The sequence below is a fragment of the Stegostoma tigrinum genome, chromosome 17 (assembly GCF_030684315.1).
Source record: "Stegostoma tigrinum isolate sSteTig4 chromosome 17, sSteTig4.hap1, whole genome shotgun sequence".
NCBI lineage: Eukaryota > Metazoa > Chordata > Chondrichthyes > Orectolobiformes > Stegostomatidae > Stegostoma > Stegostoma tigrinum.
In genome coordinates, this window is record NC_081370.1 from 26065955 (window position 1) to 26088455 (window position 22501).

The 22501-nt window shown below is 42.9% G+C and overlaps 1 protein-coding gene across 4 annotated transcripts in view; it reads left to right on the forward strand.

Moving 5' to 3' along the window:
* Positions 1-22501, forward strand: part of LOC125459510 (uncharacterized) — a 230005-nt gene that overhangs the window by 25991 nt on the left and 181513 nt on the right. The window contains exon 1 of one of the 4 annotated variants that reach the window (XM_048546014.2): positions 17753-17860. The exons of the other annotated variants lie outside the window; for them this stretch is intronic. The gene's annotated coding sequence lies outside the window, so the exon portion shown is untranslated. Of the gene's footprint in view, positions 1-17752; positions 17861-22501 lie in introns of those variants that run through there. 4 annotated transcript variants of the gene reach the window in all.

The following is a 22501-nucleotide window of genomic DNA, read 5'->3' on the forward strand; positions in this document are numbered from 1 at the left end:
GCAAGTGGTAAAGGTCTCTTCGTTATCTGAATTGTCATTATTTCTGTCTCCCTTTTGTTTTGGACTCTAACTGGTTTCAGTTTAATTGATTGTCAAAGTGATGGCAAGGCATACTCCAATCTCTGTCATGGTGATGAGATGCGAAGGAACCTACTTGAGAAAATATCAGTGAATAACTGATTAATAGTAAGGTGCATTTTACTTAACACGTCTATTGACATTTATTACTGAGGAAACTGTTAATGCATTATAAGGTTCAACATTTATTAGATACACAATTGTTTATTGCTGATAAAAAATTTTGTTGCCAGTAAGATTGGTGGTAATTCAGCTATCACCCATTTTAAAGTTTTCAGGGATGTGTAGAATTAGGTGGGATGCTCTGAGGGTTGGTGTGGACCTTTTGGGCCGAAGGGCCTGTTTCCACACTCTGGGAATTCTATGATTCTGTAAAGAACAATGCACGTACTGAAGTCGGTCTCGAAAATGACAGAAATATCATTCTGTTTTGAAAGTATAGTAACTCTGGAGTGTAATGTTATTTCTGCAGTACTTTGTATGTTTTTTTTTGTGGGTAAATATGCTCTGTCATGAAACCTAATACTGCCTGCTACTATACATAGAATGCTGCTGGGTGAATGTCTGATTATTGACGGTGGTTAAAATGCTTGTTAGAATTCAGCTGTTTAACCTAACATCTGATATGTTGCATTTCCTTTGTAGCTTTCAGAAAACAGCAAAAGCTTTGTTCTTCCTCCTGATTTAATTTGTGATATGTTCATTATATGGGTGGCTATTCGTCCTTTGGCCTCGAATGAAAAAAATTGAAGCAATATTTTACTGAGATCATAATTTTAGTCATTTAAATTTTAATATCCAAATTATGAAAATCTTGCATGTCACATAAATCTGGTATTGTATGACAATTAAAATGAAAATGTTGCCTGGGCATTTTAAGCCTCTGAAGTATCACAACTCAGGATATTGTACCTTTAAAATATCACATTCTAAGCAACAAAAATGTGATTGGTTGAAATGGATAATGCCTAGTCAATTGTATTTAACAAATCAAAAGCAGTCATGTTGGTTGATAATGCTGATGATACACATGAACGAGCAAAAAATTAAGCAATTGATTTTTTTTTAAGAAAAGCCTTGATTAACTTTTGAGAAATATCTAGGACTGAATATCTTGTACAGCTATTTTTTTCCCCTCTCCGAACAAGCTAGTGATCACTTTCTAACCTTTTAGTCGTCTAAACTGCAGCATGTAAGACTTTGCTGCAGCTGCTTCTCCTGCTACTCTTGTCTTGATCGTATTCTGTGTCTTGTCTGCAATTATTTTGTGCCTTCTCTGTGACCCTGGCAATATTTCAAGCCCCAACAAATGGATAAGTTGATTTCCTCTGACTGCTTTTGACCTTTTAATGATTCTACACTGCTCCAATTTAGACCCTTTAAAACCAAGTGCTTCCTAACTTCTACTTTGACAAAGCTCAGGCACTGTTGTCTGTGCTGTCAAATCATGCAATCTCCAACGTTTCTGACTCTAACTTTTTGTAACCTCGGTACTACCCAACACTTTCTCCTTATAGTACTGTTATGCTTTGGAACATTGAAACTACAATTTCCTAGCTTAGATCAGATCTTAAATTTGTATCACTGCCTTATTACAATTTGGACGTGCACTCATAGGCTCATGCAGATTAATTTGTATAGATCAAACAGAGGACTCTTGATTCCCTATCTCTGAGCCAGGAGGTCCAGTTTCAAGTCTCACCTGTTACAGAGTCATGTGAAACAAGACTGAATTGTTTGGTTAAAAAACACATTTTATATCAACAAGGCCTGGGAGATTGTGAGCCATGGTGTTTCTCCAGGCGTCTTATTTTCATCTTTTCCTGCCATCCCACTGCTTTAACCACCACCACCACCTCCTCCCCCTCCCGTTAAAGATGCATTTAATTCACACAGTTCCATTTACATTGACAGCAAGGTTTCTTGCAATGTGGAACATTGCCCCACTCACATGATAAGTGATGGTGGTGACACACTGTTCAACTCACACTGATGTTATCTAAAGTAATGATCCTGTTAGAGTTAATATTGAAAACCTGCATTACCCCTGCCTACTCTGATGTCATGAGCACTTCATTGGACAATGGCTGAATATCTTATGATTTTGTACAGTGAATATCTGTATCCAAATGTTTCCCAATATTTTAGTACAATTTCACGTTAAGTCACCAAGGTAACTTGTACTTGATTGCTATTGTACACTAAATGACATCTTGTTTAAAACTAGTGCCTCTTCTCATTAGGCCTCATTGGGTTTTTTTTCCTCTGCCAGGTAAAACAAGTAGGCCCTTAGATCAAGTTAAGGTAAGAGGGTAATTAGAGCAAATTACCCCAACCACAAGCTGATAGAGGTTGGAATTCATTGCAACATTCAACAGTGTTGGGTGTCATTTCCTAATACTTCAATCCAACGACATTGAGAATTCCAATGGACCCAGGAGCAGTACTAGACATTTACCAGTTAAAAGAATTTACTGTTTAAGAGCTATTCATACAAACAGTCAGGAGCTGTAGCAGCGAAAGAGTAAAATAACCTGTTGACAAACTTCTGGAAAGGTCAATAAGGAAGAAGCAGCATTTCAGATCTTGTAAAAAGCTGAAGCAAGAGTGATCTAGTAGCTTGTCACATCTGGCAAATACAGATTCTGTAAGGCGCTGAAAATCCGATGGAGTGGTCTTGCTTTGAAGCCTACCAAGGAAGGGAACAGTAAACTCAGTGAACTCCAAACTTAGTGAACAAAGTTAAAAACTTCTGGGGCAAGAAAAGAAAACTTCAAATTAATGACCCAGAATCGGTAGAGTGGCAAAAGCTAAGAAAGAATATTTACAGCTCACAACAAGGGGAGCTATCATAGCGTGCGGACAGTGCACAGCAAGGCTAATTGGGAAAACCAAGGGCCATAGAAGTAATATAAACTGAAGTTGCAGTGCTGATAATGTTGTGAAACCAGAATTAAGGTGGCATATGGAGCAATTTAAAAAACTTAGAGACAGACTCTCGTGGAAAATAACAAGATTATTGGGGCTGCAAGAAGAGTTAAAGAATTTATTAGCCAGGATTTAATTTTGGAAAGATGTGGAAATGAGCTGAGGTTGCAACTGATGAAGAATGCAGGATTCAGTACCTGAGAGAAAAAGTTCATTAAGATGCAGAACTGCTTTAAAGCTGTGCACTAAATCACAATGTTGTATTCAGTAAGTATATGCAATATTGTATTCAACATTATCTGTGGCTGATCATGTTATAACTCATCAAAACTTAAAAATTGCTAAGATAGTTTTGATTAATTTTCTCAAGCTTTTGACAGTTACTTTACTGTGAGAACAGATTTTTAAAAAATGAGGTTTCTTTCATGGATGCATGTTTAGACCTCAACCTTCTTCAAGTTATAGATGATGTTCAGAAATTACAACAGACAGCAAACCGATCAAGGGAGACCAAATTATGACAGGGCTTCGAAAGATAACTGAGTCTGGGAGCAACTAGGACATAAAGTCAAAGGGCAACAGGTAGAACATTTCATTGGACTTTTGATTCATGGCAGACCTCAAAAAGAAATAATTTGTTGATCATAGTTATTCCAGTAAAAGAAAAATGTTTCCAATAGCTGACAATAACGAGGAGCCAGCAATCTAAAATTGGCTGAAGCAAATTTGACAAGAAGTGAAGACTAACTGAGAATGTGGTACCATTTACTATTATGGATTTGAAGGATGGCTGAACCATAGGTCTGGTGAGTTGGCTGACAACGCGCTTTATGAGTATCTACAGTGTTTCACAACCATAGATGACTTATGAATGCATGTTAAAAGATTTATTATTTCACCACATCATCGGAAGATAGCCTGACAAGGATACAAAGGGACACCAGAATAAATAGGAATCGGGAGGTGGGGGTGGGGGGCTGGTGGCTGGTTGGGGTGGAGAGAATCTCTCCAATGGTGGGAGTCATACTTAGCACAAAGGAAGATAGCTGTGGTAGTTTAAAGTCAGTCTTGGCGATAGGACAACGAGGCAGGCATTCTTCAGCTGCTTCATTAATTATTTTCTTCCAACATAAGGTCAGAATTGGTGTGTTTCTGAATGATTACACAATGTTCAGCACCATTCATGACTCTTCAGATGCTGAAAGCAGTCTGTGTCCAAATTTAGCACAACCTGTGTAATATCCAAGATAACAAAGTGTGAAGCTGGATGAACACAGCAGGCCAAGCAGCATCTCAGAAGCATAAAAGCTGACGTTTCGGGCCTAGACCCTTCACCAGAGAGGGGGATGGGGAGAGGGTTCTGGAATAAATAGGGAGAGAGGGGGAGGCGGACCAAAGATGGAGAGAAAAGAAGAAAGGTGGAGAGGAGAGTATAGGTGGGGAGATAGGGAGGGGATAGGTCAGTCCAGGGAAGACGGACAGGTCAAGGAGACGGGATGAGGTTAGTAGGTAGGAAATGGAGGTGCAGCTTGGGGTGGGAGGAAGGGATGGGTGAGAGGAAGAAAAGGTTAGGGAGGCGGAGACCGGCTGGGCTGGTTTTGGGATGCAGTGGGGGAAGGGGGCGAGCTGGGCTGGTTTTGTGATGCAGTGGGGGAAGGGGAGATTTTGAAGCTTGTGAAGTCCACATTGATACCGTTAGTCTGCAGGGTTCCCAAGCGGAATATGAGTTGCTGTTCCTGCAACCTTTGGGTGACATCATTGTGGCACTGCAGGAGGCCCATGATGGACATGTCATCTGAGGAATGGGAGGGGGAGTTAAAATGGTTTGCAACTGGGAGGTGCAGTTGTTTATTGCGAACCGAGCGTAGGTGTTCCGCAAAGTGGTCCCCAAGCCTCTGCTTAGTTTCCCCAATGTAGAGAAAGCCATACCGGGTACAGTGGATACAGTATACCACATTGGCAGATGTGCAGGTGAACATCTGCTTAGTATGGAAAGTCATCTTGGGGCCTGGAATGGGGATGAGGGAGGAGGTGTGGGGGCAAGTGTAGCACTTACTGCGGTTGCAGGGGAAGGTGCCGGGTGTGATGGGGTTGGTGGGGAGTGTGGAGCGGACAAGGGAGTCACGGAGAGAGTGGTCTCTCTGGAAGGCAGACAAGGGTGGGGATGGAAAAATGTCTTGGGTGGTGGGGTCATATTGTAGGTGGCGGAAGTGTTGAAGGATGATGCGTTGTATTCGGAGGTCGGTGGGGTGGTATGTGAGAACGAGGGGGATTGTCTTGGGGCGGTGGAGATGGTCCTCAGTTTCCTGGGTGTGATGATGGACACTGGTTGTACCTTTATTTTTGCCCCTGGAGCTGGTCTCCTTGTACTCACACAAACTCAAAATTTACTCTTGTCGGATGCAAGGGTTCAATGATGGAGCTCGAGCATGTGCTGGTACAGATTGGTGTACATTCATGCAGAGAGAGGTTCCTCCTCCTAGCTACAAAGTACAAGGTGGACAGTGCCTGATAACGAGAACGAGATAACAAGAACTGCAGATGCTGGAGTCAGAGTCAATACAGTGTGGAGCTGGAGGAATGCAGCAGGTCAGACAGCATCAAAGGAATGGGAGAGTTGACGTTTTGGGTCGAGACCCTTCATTAGTCAAAACATCAACTCTCCCATTTCTCTGATGCTGCCTGACGTGTTCCTCCAGCTCCACTCTGTAGTGCCTGGAGTCTGTTGATCGATGAACATAGCAGTTGAGTAACATTTCTAAACCTGCTTGCCCTGGAGCCCTGGACCCATGGACTAATGTTCCAAACATTTTTTGGGATCCTGTGCACAATACATGAGAGAATTTTTTTTTTCTGTAGACTAAGACCACTTCCAGTTTTTCACTTTTAAAAGTGAAATTTCATGACTTTGAAATGATTTGAACCTGAGACCTCCATTGTATTTTGTCCCCAATGCTTTGCCTTGACGTCAAGTCATCCTTTTTGTGGGATTTCCTTCCCTCAAAATTTCAGTATCTTGCTTTTCTATCCCTGACATCTTCCAACAGAACCTCCCAAGATGCATACAGCTGTAATGTTCTATGTTCTATATCTGGCAGTGCATTGAGCTGCTGACAACCCTGAAATTCTTTGTGCACCAGATGTGGTTGTAGTTTAGTGATACCATCCTTTAATTTACTACAACTGTTTATAAGTGTCTAGCAGTGATTGATATTATGTGGTATTTCCACTCCACAGCTGACTAAAAAGTAGTTATCAAAACCAAAATATCTTTGTAGTCTTTCAAAGTAATAGCTTTACCTACATTGTTTCAGTTATCTAATGCAACTTAAAAGAATTTGTACATCTCCATTCTTATAACCTGGAACATTTGATATCCTAAACTTTGACTCTCTTCATTAAAGCTATTATGGACCTTACATTATTGGCGCAGAAACTGAGATGGCTGCCTTCTTGGCTTTATAAGGTTGTGTTGAAAGAAACTTTTAGAATATCACAACAGTCCTGAGCTTTATTCTCTAGAACAGTGGCAACCAATTTGAAAATAGCTGTACATTTACATTTTTCACATCTGGAGGGAAGGTACACAGCAGTAAGCTTTGTCCAAAAAAGATTCGAAAGCAATAAAATAAGAATTTAGAAAAGTAGTTAAATATAAATGACCAATAAACAGTGCCAAGCAGCAAAGCTTTATAATAAAGCCAATTTTGCCTTTTCATTTCAGAAGCAGAAGTATAGAGAAAGTAAAAGGATTAGCCCCAGTTCATGATCACTAGGGAAGAGGCTAAGCTTATGAGTTTAGTTAAATATTCTGAGCTGGCCTTGGTGGAATACGCATGACAATGGGAATCAGAAGTGGAACTTGTCAGAAGATATGGAACTTTCAGCTTTGGGTATCGTTCTGTTACATGCTGCCTTCCCAGTCTCTCCCTTTATCTTTCCCACATTCTTACCCCTTTCCCTCTATCTCTCTCTCTCTCTTATCCCTTCCCACCTGTCCATATTTGTCCCCCTCTTTCTTGCTGCTCACAGTGTTTCTCTCTTACTTTGATCCCTTTAATTTCATGAAAATAATCAATGGGGCTATGCCTTTCAAAAATTCACCAATCTTAAAAAAATCTTTTTAAAAAAAATACAAAAATATCTTTGCAGAGGAAATGAGTGATCGTGAACTGCAATATGGTTTCAAAAGATTGTTGACAATACACTACCAACTCTGCAATGGCAACATCACTGTCTGCTGCGAGAATTTCAACATGTACTACCAGGTGAGCTACTCGCTGGGAGAGTTCTTCGGAGCCAACAGCCCTTACCTGTGTCTTAATGGGGCTGGAGCTGGCAAATATTCAGTGCCTTACCTGTTAGCAGAGCCCAGACCCCTTCCTGCCATCTTAGGGCAGCCAGAAATAGTTCCTGCCCACCACCTCCCCAGCTTTCCACAGTGGTGGTGGTGGTGGTGGATACAGCGACCTCACTTGGCTATTCCTGAGTAGCTAAGAGGAATTGCTCACCTGATCCATCCCTGTATTCCTACTTGAGTCCTGATTGCCATGGTCATCCACAACATCCTCAACAGGAAGATGATTCTTAGCCAAGTACTGGGCAGATCTGGCTGAGAACTCTAGAGGAACTAAAGGAGTATGGAGACACTACCTAGGAGAGTGGCATTGGATGTGGCAACTGCAGTCTTCTCTCAGAAGAGTTTATTGTTTGCTTGAAACAGGACTGTTGTCATTGTAGATATTCTCCATAAGTCATGTTTGCATTCCCGACTGAAGTTGTGAGCCACATCTGAAACAGGTGTTCATTGTCGCCAAATAGCCAGCTTATAAAACAATGGTTCAGTTGGAATAAAAGTGGCAGAGAGAACTGATACAGAAAAAAAAGTCATAACTGCTGCTAGTATATTTTCTGCTAAACTTAGGGCCTGACTATAGTACTTAGCAGTGCCCCTCGGCAGTCTGGGTGCACAGCTGCAGAGCATCCAGAACATGTTGCACAGTAAGTAGACGCCATGGACAATCAACATGTCTCTTTGAAAGGCACGTCTGTACCTGCACAGCAACTTTAAAGGAACCACAAAGTGAACAGCTAGGTGTAACAAAACAAAATGTGAGAGGGAATATTGCAGTTACTGCTGAGCATCAAGAAGGAATAGCCTTTAATCTTCTCAAAGGATGCAAACGGATTTTTAATGGGTCCCTTTGTACAATATTAACAAGGGATTATTGAGTATTACATTGTAGTTGTGACTACTCATTTACTGTGAAGATGGTACTGAGAATTTTTAAGATTCATTAATTGGAGATAGCACAGCTCCTTTTAATAAAAAAATAGATTTTGAAGAAAAACCCTGCAAAGATTGCAATGCTTCAAATATCGGATACCATTGAGAGAGCTCTAGTTTCTCGAGATTTTACATGTGGCAACTTTAAATGCTTGCATTACGGTGAGGGGAAGAGGGATTAATATGGTTGATAACTGGTTTCAATACTGGTAGTACTTTTGAAAGAAGAAATCTACCTTTGCACTTCTGAAGAAGAACCCGATACGTCTGCTTCATTGAACAGAAACTGGAAATAAAAGGGAAAGTAAAATATATGACAATCAGCATGGCATTCAGGAGAACATTCTGAAACCAGCATATCTTAATGACACCCATGAACCACTAGTGATTATTGAAACTTGACACTAATTATGACTATCATTGCAGTAAAAAGGTACACGTAGAAAATTAATGTTGTAAGGTGTCTCCCTGGGTTAAGCCATTCTTATGGGTCAGAGGGTTTTGGGTTCTCCACTTCATTTCTAGAATACATACTCTGCATTGACATGAATCCAATATTGAGAGTGTACTGTAAGAAGGCGCTAGTTTTTCAGATAGAATGTTAAACTGAAACCTCACAGATCAGATTCCCTACAGTGTAGAAACAGGCCCTTTGGCCCAACAAGTCCACACTGCCCCTTGGAGCATCCCACCCAGACCCATCTCCATCCCCCTACAACCCACACACCCCTGAACACTACGGGCAATTTAGCATGGCCGATTCACCTAGCCTGCACATCTTTGGACTGTGGGAGGAAACTGGAGCACCCGGAGAAAACCCATGCAGACACGGGGAGAATGTGCAAACTCCGCACAGACATTCGCCCAAGGCTGGAATAAAACCCGGGTCGCTGGTGCTGTGAGGCTGCAGTCCTAACCACTGAGCCACCGTGCTGCCCAGAATAGGTATATTCAGTTAACTTTTTGGCGATATTACTGCACACCACTACACGTTAGACTTGAATGCAGGTTTTCTAGCTCAAAGGTTGGACAGCTACCACTGCACCGCAAGATCCCGAGGCCCCATTTATATGCTAAGTTATGTGTGAAAGATCTTTGTAACACAAATTGGAGAAGGGAATGGGAATTCTCCCATGCAGTGTTCTGCCCAGAATCCTTCAACCCAAACCACAAAAAACCGGCTTTACTGTTCTTATTTCTGTGTTTATATTAGCTGCTAAATTGCCAATTGACAGAAGACAACAGTTCAAGTAATGGGAGAGAGATAATGGGAACTGCAGATGCTGGGGAATCCGAGATAACAAAGTGTGGAGCTGGATGAACACAGCAGGTCAAGCAGCATCTTAGGAGCACAAGCGTTGACGTTTCAGGCCTCGACCCTTCATCAGAAAAGGGGGATGGAGAGAGGATTCTAAAATAAATAGGGAGAGACAGGGAGGTGGACCGAACATGGATAGAGGAGAAGATAGGTGGAGAGGAGAGGATGGGTGGGGAGATGGCGAGGGGATAGGTCAGTCCAGGGAGGACGGACAGGTCCAGGGAGCGGGATGAGGTTAGTAGGTAGGAAATGGAGGTGCGGCTTGAGGTGGGAGAAGGGGATAGGTTAGAGGAAGAACAGGTTTTGGGAAGCAGTGGGGGGAGGGGAGATTTTGAAGCTTGTGAAATAAACATTGATACCATTGGGCTGCAGGGTTCCCAAGCGGAATATGAGTTGCTGTTCATGCAACCTACGGGTGGCATCATTATGGCACTGCAGGAGGTTCATGATGGACATGTCGTCTAAGGAATGCGAGGGGGAGTTGAAATGGTTCGCGACCGGATGGTGCAGTTGTTTATTGCAAACCGAGCATAGGTGTTCTGCAAAGCGGTCCTGAAGCCTCCGCTTGGTTTTCCCCAGTGTAGAGGAAGCCACACCGGGTACAGCAGATGCAGTATTCCACATTGGTGGATATGCAGGTGAACATCTGCTTGGGGAGGCTTGGGGACTGCTTTGCAGAACACCTATGCTTGGTTCGCAATAAACAACTGCACCTCCCAGTCGCGAACCATTTCAACTCCCCCTCACATTCCTTATACGACATGTCCATCCTGGGCCTCCTGCAGTGCCATGATGATGCCACCCGAAGGTTGCACGAACAGCAACTCATATTCCGCCTGGGAACCCTGCAGCCCAATGGTATCAATGTTTATTTCACCAGCTTCAAAATCTCCCCTCCCCCCCACTGCATCCCAAAACCAGCCGAGCTCGTCCCCGCCTCCCTAACCTGTTCTTCCTCTCACCTATCCCCTCCTCCCACCTCAAGCCGCACCTCCATTTCCCACCTACTAACCTCATCCCGCCCCCTTGACCTGTCCGTTCTCCCTGGACTGACCTATCCCATCCCCACCTCCCCAACCATCCTTTCCTCTCCACCTATCTTCTCCTCTATCCATCTTCGGTCCGCCTCCCTGTCTCTCCCTATTTATTTCAGATTCCTCTCCCCATCCCCCTTTTCAGATGAAGGGTCGAGGCCTGAAACGTCAACGCTTGTGGTCCTAAGATGCTGCTTGACCTGCTGTGTTCATCTAGCTCCACACTTTGTTATCTTAGTTCAAGTAATGGATTGGCTGTCAAGCACTTTAAAACACCCTGAGTGTGAAATATGCTATATAAATATAAATTCTATGTGCTATATAAATATAAATTGCATTGATGTGGTTATTTGGTTGTTTACACAACAGCTTTATAGCATACTGTCCACTGTTCCTGAGCTTTTGAAGACTTGTCACACCTCTCACTTTCAAACAGCGGAACAGCTTAGCCTTGTATATTTGAGATAGCAAGGTGTGGAGCTGGATGAACACAGCAGGCCAAGCAGCATCTTCGGAGCAGGAAAGCTGACGTTTCAGGCCTAGACCTTGTTGTTTCCGGGGAACAAAACATGGCATTCAGCTCTTGTGAGGCACAAAAGGATTTGTTTCTCAGTAAAAATCATTATGTCAGTAGCTACCTGTGTCTTTCAAGTCTACTGTTAAAAGAACTATGTGGAGAATAGTCACAGAGTGACTTATTACCCAGATTGACCTACAAGTACCAGGAAACTGTGTAACGAAAACAAGGGGAATTGATTAAGTGATTCAGCATTGCATTACCTCCAGCAGCCACATCTCTCAAATTTCTACATTTGACAAATGGAATGTGATTTGCTGGCTAAGTACCACATTTCTTTACAAAAAGACGGAGTGCCAATGCTGATTTATTGGATATTCTTCGTCATGGTAAATCACTTGCTGCACTGTGTACATTCTGAATGAAGATAGAGGGATGGAACTAATAATGTAAAATTTAGTGTTTGAAATTGTGTTACTGTGTTGCAATGTTTATTTTGTGTTTCTTCAATCTTCATTGCAATAAATAATAAATCAAATTAGTTGAAGAAAGAGCTGTTATTGGTGGGACGGTGTGGATAGGATAGAATAGCATGATGGAGATGACTCAGAAGAGTGAATGCAAGAGGATAATAATGCAGACGGCATGGAATGGCGTCAAAAGGAGGGAATGGTATGAGGGTACCATTAGAACATAGCATCAGACGATACTGAAATAACTCCACAGAGCCTGGTATCCCACCCCCAAATCCCCCTTTATTTACATGGGGAAAGTCCTTGACACTGATCCAACTCCCTCAGAGCCAACTCTAAGTATCAGAATGTTTGACACTCCTGTTTTTATCTGCCAGCCAGGGATCCCCAATTGGACAAGATTAACAACCCCATTCAGGGAGCTTGTATTCTGAGGTCTATCTGGCAGACCTTGTTACAGTCGCTACTGATACAACCTGTTAATGATCATATTTGGCCTTGGGTGCTTTGCTGGTCTCTATAAATTTCCTAATGCATGTGCACTCCATTTATGAGAAATAAACAAGGTCTTGAGGGGATTGGATATTTACTTGGACGATGTTTCTGTTGTGAGGGAGATGAAACATGGGTGCGTATTGTTTTAAATAAGAGCTTCCCCTTTAGTCAGGAGTGAGAATGCTTTTCCTTCCGCATGTTGTTAAAATGTGAAAATACCCTCCCCAGAAGATAGAGAACGTTGGATTTTTCAAATTTTCTTGAGGCTGAGTCTCACAGGTTTTTTTTATAGACAGGGGAGTTGGGGTGCAGACAAAGTAGAGATGAGAGCATAGCCAGTTCAGCCATGATCTTGTTTAAAGGTTGAACAAACTTGAAGGGCAAAATGACCTGATCCTCCTCCTAAATCCTTTGTCCCCATAATCATCTACTATACAGGCAAAGGTACTTCATAAACCAAAAGTGATTGAACAGATTCATTAACTTGTTGAATTAATCATTAACAATTTGGAGATATTTTACTCTTAGCTAGTAGGTTCAGCAACATCAACCACTTTCAGAGTTGAACCTTAAATTTCAAAGAATATGATAATATGCACAGATTTCAGGGGTGAAATGAAGATCCATCCTAACTTCAGTTTGTAACATTGTCTTCCTTGTCCAACTTTCAAAGACATTGTCTTGACTTGAAGTTTGGCAGCAAAACAAATTTCTTCAAATGATATCAATGAAAACAGCATAATTAATTCCTTAAATGAGTAGAAAATAAATAGCTGTAACTACTTTATTGACTTGTGTGTTCACACATGGAAACCAGCTGCTCCGACTTGTTTCTGCTGTTTACAACAGCCTGATTAAGAAATATTTCGCAGTATCCATTGAGCCAAATAAGTTAGCGACACGTTCAAACAATTTGTGGGATTCTTTTTAATTTAGATAAAATGGTGTGGTTGGTTGGCTCGCCGAGCTGGTTCAGTGTTCCGCAGACGCTTTATTACCCAATTGGGTAACATCATCAGTGCAGTCAATGAACCAACCTCATCCCGCCTCCTTGATCTGTCTGTCCTCCCCGGACTGACTTATCCCTGCCCCACCTGCCCACCTATACTCTCCTCTCCACCTACCTTCTCCTCTATACATCTTCAGTTCACCTCCCCCTCTCTCCCTATTTATTTCAGAACCCTCCCCCCATCTCCCTCTCTGATGAAGGGTCTAGGCCCGAAACGTCAGCTTTTGTGCTTCTGAGATGCTGCTTGGCCTGCTGTGTTCATCCAGCTAGACACTTTGTTATCTTGGAACTGCAGATGCTGGAGCATCCCATTATCTCCAATGAAGCATCGTTGTGTTTTCCTGCCTGGTATTTAAATTCTGGAATCCGTTGAGTTGGATTACTTCACTTATGATTTTCCTTTGCAGTGGAGTGTATATGGAGTTGAGGTCTATGTGTTTGTTGATGGCTGTCTTTGTGGAGCACCACGTTTCTAGGGATTCCCGTGCTTGTCTCTGTTTTGCTTGTCCCAGGATCTTGGTGTTGTCCCAATCAAATCGGTGGTTCTCCTTATCCATGTGGATAGAGATGAGTGAGTATTGGTTGTGTCTTTTTGTAGCTAATTGATGTTCATGTGCCCATGTTCTCAATTTCCTTCCTGTTTGTTGTAGGAGTCTTGTGGTTAGCTCTGATGTATTAGTTCATCGGAACTACCCACAAGACTCCTACGACTACTGGGCGTCAGAATAGCACACAAACCGTCATCAACCCTCTGACAACTGCTCACCCAAACCAAAGAACCACTACCCACTATGGACAGGACCAAAGTCATATGCAAGATTCCCTGCAGAGACTGTAACGAACACTACATCGGACAAACAGGAAGGAAATTGAGAACAAGGGTACACAACATCAGTTGGCTACAAAAAGTCATGACCAATACTCACTCATCTCTATCCACATGGATAAGGAGAACCACCGATTCAATTGGTACAACACCAAGATCCTGGGACAAGCAAAGCAGAGACAAGCATGGGAATTCCTAAAAGCCATTAACAAACACACAGAGCTCAATGCCATATAAACGCCACTGCGAAGGAAAACCAGAAGTAAGGTCATCCAACTCAACGGACTCCAGAGTTTAAATACCAGACGGGAAAACAAAACGACGCTTCATCAGAGGCTGCACTGATCATATTACCCAGCAAGGTAATGAAACTTCTGCAGAACCATGAACCAGCTTGGTGAACCAACCAACCACAACATCCACAACCCTGAGCTACAAATCACTCTAAATCCTAAGCTAAAATGGCTTGGACTTGCTGCCAGACAGAACAAGTAAAATCTTCAATATGTATTAAATAAACTGGACATGCTTTCAGAGAGTAAAACACAGGTATTTCTGGCAATAAAAGAAACCAGACCATTCATAATTTATATAAATAGGTCAATGATGCTTTGTATTTTTTTCCACCATTGTCACGATGACCAACTTGTTTTGCAATATTCTGCACTAGTCGTTGGAACTGCTTTCCGAAGAGCAGTGTGATCCCCCACATCCCAATGAGCCAGTCAAGAACATTACTCATTATCACCTTTTCCGCAGCAGTTTGAGATGGGAGATAAATGCATTGACATCTATATCCCATGAATCAATGAATCAATGAATAAAAAAATCTATCTATGCCAGCACTTAAGTTTTATGCTTTATTATTTACATTAAATTATTGCTTAAATTCCAAGTGGTGACTTGATTGAAACAAGATCCTGAAGGGTCTTAACTCAGTGGATGTGGAAAAGTTGTCTCTGCTTCTGAGAAAATTCAGAGCATCAAGTCAACAAGTGAAGGGATTGAGGGGAAGGTAGATGTGAGGACCAGTAAAACAGAGAGAAAGGATGGGCAGAGACACGTCAATGAACACGATGACATTAGTGGGCTGAAGTGTGTTTTTTTTCAGTGTATGAAGTATTATTGGTAAGGCAGATGAGCTTAGAGCCTCGATCAGTACATGGGACTGTGACGCTGTGGCCATTATAGCGACTTGATTATGAGAGGGACAGGAGTGATTGCTCAACATTTCAAGGTTTTGTTGTTTTAGGTAAAATAGAGAGGGCGATAAGAGATGCAGGAGTTGCATTACTAATCAGTGAGAATGTTATATCTGCACTCAGAGAGGATATGTTGAAAGGTTCATCTACCGAGGCAATATGGGTGGAGCTCAAAAATAAGATGGGTGCAATTACTTTGGTAGGATTATAGTATGGGACCCCCAACAGCCGCTGAGACATTGAGGAACAAATATGTAGACATATTATTGAAAGATGCAATAAAAACAAGGCAGTCTTTGTAGATGACTTTAACTTTCCCAAAACTTACTGGACTCCTTTATAGCAAGAGGCTCAGAAGGAGCAGAATTTTAAGTGCATTCAAGAGGGTTTCTTGAAACAGTATGTACATAGTCCAACTAGAAGAGGGGTCAACTGAACCTAGTGTTGGCTAATGAGCCTGACCAGGTGACTGACTTCTCAGTGGAAGAGCATTTTGCAAACAGTGATCACAACTCCTTAACTTGTAAGATGGCTATGAATAAAGATAACTCAGGATCTTGTAGGAAGGTACTTAACTGGGGAATGGCACATTTTGTTGGTATGAAGCAGAAGCTGGGGGAGTGTTAATTGGGAGGAGCTGTTATCAGGCAAGTCCACATTTCATATCCGAGAGTTGTTTGACGAGACCTGTTGTTGAGAGTTCGGGATCAACATGTTCCAATGAGGAGGAAGGACAAGGATGGCAAAGTTGTGAATTTAGTCAAAAGGAAAAAGAAGCATATGTAAGGTTTTGGAAGCTAAAATTGGACAGATCCTGTGAGGAATATAAAGAAGGCCGGAAAGAACTCAAGCAGGGAATTAGGAGAGCCAGAAAGGGGCCATGAAATGACCTTGACAGGTAGGGTAAAGAGAAGCCAAAGGCATTCTAAACATAGGTTAAAAATAAGGGGATAACTAGGGACCAGGTACAACCACTCAAGGATAAAGGAGGGAAATTGTCCTTGGAGGCAGAGGATGTGGGTGAGATCCTAACTGAATACTTTGCATCAATATTCACCCTGGAGAAGGATGTGGAGGTTCGTAATATTTATGTGGAGCTTGCTAATATGTTCGGGCATTTTGAGATCAAGAAAGAAGTTGTGTTGGGTCTCCTAAAGAACATTAAAGTGGATAAATTCCTAGGGCCCAGTGGTATCTACCCTACATTATTCAGAGAGGCAAGAGAAGAAATTGCTGGGGCCCTGGTCAAGATTTTTATATCCCTGCTAGCACAAGAGAGAGGTCCTGGAGGACTAGAACGGAGCTAATCTTGTTCCTGTGTTCAAGAAGGGAAATCTGGATAATCCAGGAAACTGAGTCTCACATTGATGGTTGGGACGTGATTGCAGAGAATCCTTGGAGATAGGATTTATGTGCACTTGGAAAAGCATTGCCTAATTAGGGACAGTAGGTATGGCTTTGTGCAGGGCAGGTCATGTCTTATGAACTTGATTGAATTGAAGAGGTGATGAAGGAGATTGATGAGGGTAGAGCAGTGGATGTTGTTTACATGGGTTTTAGTGAGGCTTTCAACAAGGTAACTCATGGTAGGCTCATCCGGAAGATTAAGATACATGGAATCCGCGGTGACCTGGCTGCATGAATTCAGAATTCTCTTACCAGTGGAAGAGAGAGGGTGATGCTGGAAGGTTGTTTTTCAGGCTGGAAGTCTGTGACTAGCAGTGTTCCGGAAGGATCTGTTCTGGGACCTCTGTTTGTTTGTGATGCATAAATGGCTTGGAAAAAGAAAATGTAGATAGGTTGGTTAGCAAGCTTGCGGACTATACAAAGATCAGTAGATTTGTAGATAGTGTGTAGATGTTTGTCAAAGGATACAGTGGGGTATAGTTTGGAAATATGGGCAAAGAAATGGCAGGTAGAGTTTAATCAGGGTAAATGTGAGGTGCAACACTTTGGGAGATTGAATGTTAATTATACAGTTAATGGCACAATTTGAACAGCATTGATGTACACAGGAATCTTCAAGTTCAAGTCCATTGCTCCCTGAAAGTGGCCATGCAAGTCGATAGGATGGTAAAGAAGGCGTATGGCATTGGTCAAGGAATTGAGTAGAAGGGTCAGGATGTCATGTTGCAGATTAATAAGACTTTGGTTAAGCCGCACTTGGAGTGTTGTGTTCAATTCTGGTTGCCACAGTACAGGAAGGATGTGGAGGCTTTGGAGATGGTGCAAAAGACATTTGCCTGGATTAGAGGGTATGAGCTATAAGGAGAGGCTAGAAAAATCTGGGTTGTTTTCTCTGGAACAATGGAGGTTGAAGTCCATAAAGTTGAGATGCGTGAATAGGGTCGATGGTCAGAATCTTTTCCCAGAGTTGAAATGTCAAATATATGGGGGCATGCACTTAAGATTGGGTGTGGGGAGTTCAAAGGAGATGTGAGAGGCAAGTGTTTTTACACTAAGACTGGTAGGAGTCTGGAACATGCTGCTCGGATTGGTGGTGGAGGCAGGCACGATAGGGGCGTTTAAGAAACTTTTGGATAAGCACATATATATGCAAAGAATGGAGGGATATGGACCAGAGCCAGGCAGAAAGGATTAGTTTAATTTGGCATCATGCTCAGCACAACATTCTGTGCTGAAGGGCCCGTTCTTGTGTTGTACAGTTTGATGTTACAAAATTCAAATTTGTGGTAACTATTGAACTATTTAAGATAGATAATGAATATTGTTTTTCTCACAGGGTTGTGTGTTTGGAACTCTTCCTTAAAGGTGTTGGAAACAGAATTTTGATTCTTTTCAAAGCAGTAGTAGATCTTGACAAGCAGTGATAAGAAAGAAGTTACTGGCAATGTGGAGTGTTCAAATTAGCCATGATCTCATTGAATGGAGCATTTAATTTTTTCTAAAATGTCTGTACAGTTTATTTTGCATGGGTAGCAAACAATGAAGAGACAGTGATGCAACTGTTGGAAGCTTGGAAACAATGAGAATCATTGGGCAAATTGTAACTTTCAGCTAATTGAAGTGAAAACAGAAAGTTCAATTGTCCAGCTATAATTGTGTTTGTCTCAGCTGGTGTGCCTTACCACTGACAGTAAGTAAAATGCTGTTTGATTTTATTTTAACTTCTACAATTGCTAGTGCCTTGGATTTGCTATCAACCTGCATAGAATGAATTCCATTTCATTTGTTTTAAGATAACAGTTATTTGTATTGAGGTGCTATTGCTCACTTATGTTGAGGCATTAAAATTGTTTTGAAGCTTTTTGAATATACAAACATGTAAGGAATTGTGGAGATTGTAACTGGCATTAATACAGATTGCTTTGCTTCTACAGATTAGTATTGCTCATAGGCAGTTGCGGGTGTGGAAGCAGAGCTTTATAGTCAGTAGTTTTTACTTCAACCACAAGTTTGGACATTTGAACTTTAAATATTTCTTACATTCTTAAAAAAAACTAAATTTGTAAAACGGAGAATTTTCTTTGTTCATTCATGACATGAGGGTGAGAGTGAACCATAATTATGATGGGTCTTGAGGCATATTAGGCCAGGATGGCAGTTTCCTTCCGTAAAGGACCTTAGTGAACCGGATGGGTTTTTCCCAATAATTGACAATGGATTGATGGTCATCATTAGATTCTTAATTCCAGATAGTTTATTGAATTCAAATTCCACCACCTGCATGGTGGGATTTGAACCTGGGTCCCTAGACATTTCTGCATCTCTGGATTAACAGTCCAGCAATAATACCACTAGCCCATCACCACCTGTATAAGAATTGCAGAACATTCTGCAGGGGGCACTGCAGAATCTAGGTGGCTTTGACAGAATGTTCTGAACCAAGACCTCTGCCATCCAAAAGTACGAGGACAGCAGATGTATAGAAATGTAACTGGCTGCAGGATCCCCTCCAGGCTATAATATTGTTATTCATTACTAACCTGGAATATTCTCAGTTTCTTTGTGTTACTAAAGAATATCTGCAGAATTCACAAAGGGAGTGTAGAAAACATATCTGAGATAATAGCAACTGCAGATGCTGGAGAATTCGAGATAACAAAGTGTGGAACTGGATGAACACAGCAGGCCAAGCAGCATCTTAGGAGCACAAAAGCTGACGTTTCTGGCCTAGACCCTTCATCAGAAAAGGGGGATGGGGAGAGGGTTCTGAAATAAATAGGGAGAGGGGGCAAGCAGATTGAAGGTGGATAGAGGAGAAGATAGGTGGAGAGGAGACAGACAAGTTAAAAGGGGTGGGGATGGAGCCTGTAGAGGTGGGGAGGTAGGGAGCGGATAGGTCGGTCCGGGGAGGACGGACAGGTCAAGGGGGCGGGATGAGGTTAGGAGGTGGGGAATGGAGGTACGGCTTGAGGTTGGAGGAGGGGTGGGTGAAAGGAAGAGGCAGTTAGGGAGGCAGGGACGAGCTGGGCTGGTTTTGGGATGCGGTGGGGGGAGGGGAGATTTTGAAGCTTGTGAAATCCACATTGATACCATTGGGCTACAGGGTTCCCAAGCGGAATATGATTTGCTGTTCGTGCAACCTTCGGGTGGCATCATTATGGCACTGCAGGAGGCCCAGGATGGACATGTTGTATAAGGAATGCGAGAGGGAATTGAAATGGTTCGTGACTGGGAGGTGCAGTTGTTTGTTGCGAGCTGAGCGTAGGTGTTCTGCAAAGTAGTCCCCAAGCCTCCACTTGGTTTCTCCTATGTAGAGGAAGCCACAACGGGTACAGCGGATGCAATATACCACATTGGTAGATGTGTAGGTGACCATCTGCTTGATGTGGAAAGTCATCTTGGGGCCTGGGATGTGGGTGAGGGAGGAGGTGTGGCGACAAGTGTAGCACTTCCTGCAGTTGCAGGGGAAAGTGCCTGGTGTAGTGGGGTTGGATGGGAGTGTGGAGCGGACGAGGGAGTCCCAGACCAGGCGGTCTTTCCGGAAGGCAGACAAGGGTAGGGATGGAAAAATGTCTTCGGTGGTGGGGTCGGATTGTAGATGGCGGAAGTGTCAGAGCATGATGCGTTGTATCCGGAGGCTGGTGGGGTGGTATGTGAGGATGAGGGGGATTCTCTTGGCGGTTATTGTGGGTACGGGGTGTGAGGGATGTGTTACGGGAAATGCGGGAGACACGGTCAAGGGCTTTCTCGACCACTGCGGGGCAGAGGGAAGTTGCAGTCCTTGAAGAACGAGGACAACTGGGATGTGCGGGAGTGGAATGTCTCATCCTGGGAGCAGATGTGGTGGAGGTGAAGGAATTGGGAATAGGGGATGGAGTTTTTGCAGGAGGTGGGTGAGACGAGGTGCATTCCATGTAGCTGTGGGAGTCGGTGGGCTTGAAATGGATATCGGTTGCTACGTGGTTGCCTGAGATAGAGACAGAGAGGTTCAGGAAGGGGAGGGATGTGTTGGAGATGGTCCAGGTGAACTTGAGGTTGGGGTGGAAGGTGTAGGTGAAGTGGATAAACTGTTTGAGCCTCTCTTGGGAGCATGAGGCGGCGCCGATACAGTCATCGATGTTACGGAGGAAGAGGGGTTTAGGACCAGTGTATGGATGGAAGAGGGACTGTTCCATGTAACCTACAAGGAGGCAGGCAAAGTTTGGGCCCATGTGGGTACCCACACTTCCTACAGACAAAGTGGGTGGCGATGGGTACCCGCATGGGCCCAAACTATGCCTGCCTTCTTGTCGGTTACATGGAACAGTCCCTCTTCCATCCTACACTGGCCCTAAACCCCACCTCTTCCTCCATTACATCGATGACTGTATCAGCACCGCCTCATGCTACCAAGAGGAGCTCGAACAGTTCATCCACTTCACCTACACCTTCCACCCCAACCTCGAGTTCACCTGGACCATCTCCAACACATCCCTCCCCTTCCTGGACCTCTCTGTCTCTATCTCAGGCAACCACCTAGCAACTGATATCCATTTCAAGCCTACCGACTCCCATAGCTACCTGGAATACATGTCCTCCCACCCAGCTTCTTGCAAAAATTCCATCCCCTATTCAACTCCTTTGCCTCTGCTGCATCTGCTCCCACGATGAAACATTCCACTTCCGCACATTCCAGATGTCCTTGCTCTTCAAGGACTGACTATCTTAGAAAACATATCTTTTAGTTTCTGAAGATAACTAATAGTAACAACATCTGACTGGGACTTCCAGTTGTCATGAACCAATAAAAGAGCAGTATTATAATTGAGTTATGTGACAATCAACCAGTTTCTGTGATGTAGAGTGGTCTCATTTGTATATTGCATGAGTAACGCCTTACACTGCATTCTTATCTCCCCAACATCAGCCGCCCCCGCCCCCCCAAAAAAAGACTGACTCAACCCATTATGTTTCACAGTATTTTATAATATCTCACCTTGCAGCTGTGGCTTCATTTCTCATTTACAGGAACAACTGCTGTGGCAGTTTTACCAGCTTACCAAACTGAGTCCTCAGTTCTTTTAGAGGAGAATGAGAATTTGAGTCCTCCATGTGTTCTCTTGGACTCTGCTGTACAGTATAAGAATTGTCAAGTGATGCCAATTCAGCATTCAGGCTGTCGATTTTTTTTTGATGAATGTAATGTCTGGTTTGTTCACCTTTGTTTCAATTGTGTAGAAGGATGCTTCTTGTGGATACTAGTGCATGTCTTTTTCATTTGTACCATCTATTTTTAGATTGAATGATTTATATTTTTGAAATATTTGGGTATGACATGCTTAATCAAAGATCCATTCAAGCACTTCTGATTGGAGGCCTGGCAGATAACGTGCTCTGTAACAACTGTTGTATTTCCACATTCATTGCTTGTAGATGTTGCATGGTTATATGTGGGCGAGTAAGGAATTGATTTCTCCCCCTCTTTCCAAGTAAGAGGGAGCGAAATCATGTTGAAGTCACGTTGAATGATAAAGAAGGAGTGCCATGTAAATGTATCTGATCTTGTATAACAATGCTGTTACCCTTCACACTCCCCTTTCTGCTTCACCCTGGCTTGTGAGCATCTTGATGAGCTAGTGATACAGTGACAAAGCCATATGATACTGAGATCTGGAACCCTGTGGAATGTAAAGTTTCCCTTCAGTGGTGTAATCACTGACTCCGTTGAGTGACCCACCAGTCACTTGACCTTTATCCACCTTTGATAGCAGTCAACCACTGTCAAGAATGATTTTTCTTTCTGTTCAAAGAGGTCTGTCCCAAGATACCCTGTAGTCTTGAAGGTTAAGAAAAAAATGACATAAGTGGCTCCCTTGGCTCCGGTGATGAAATACACATTTCGATAGAATCTCTTCCAAGTCTTCTTAAGGGACCTGGCCACCAAACAG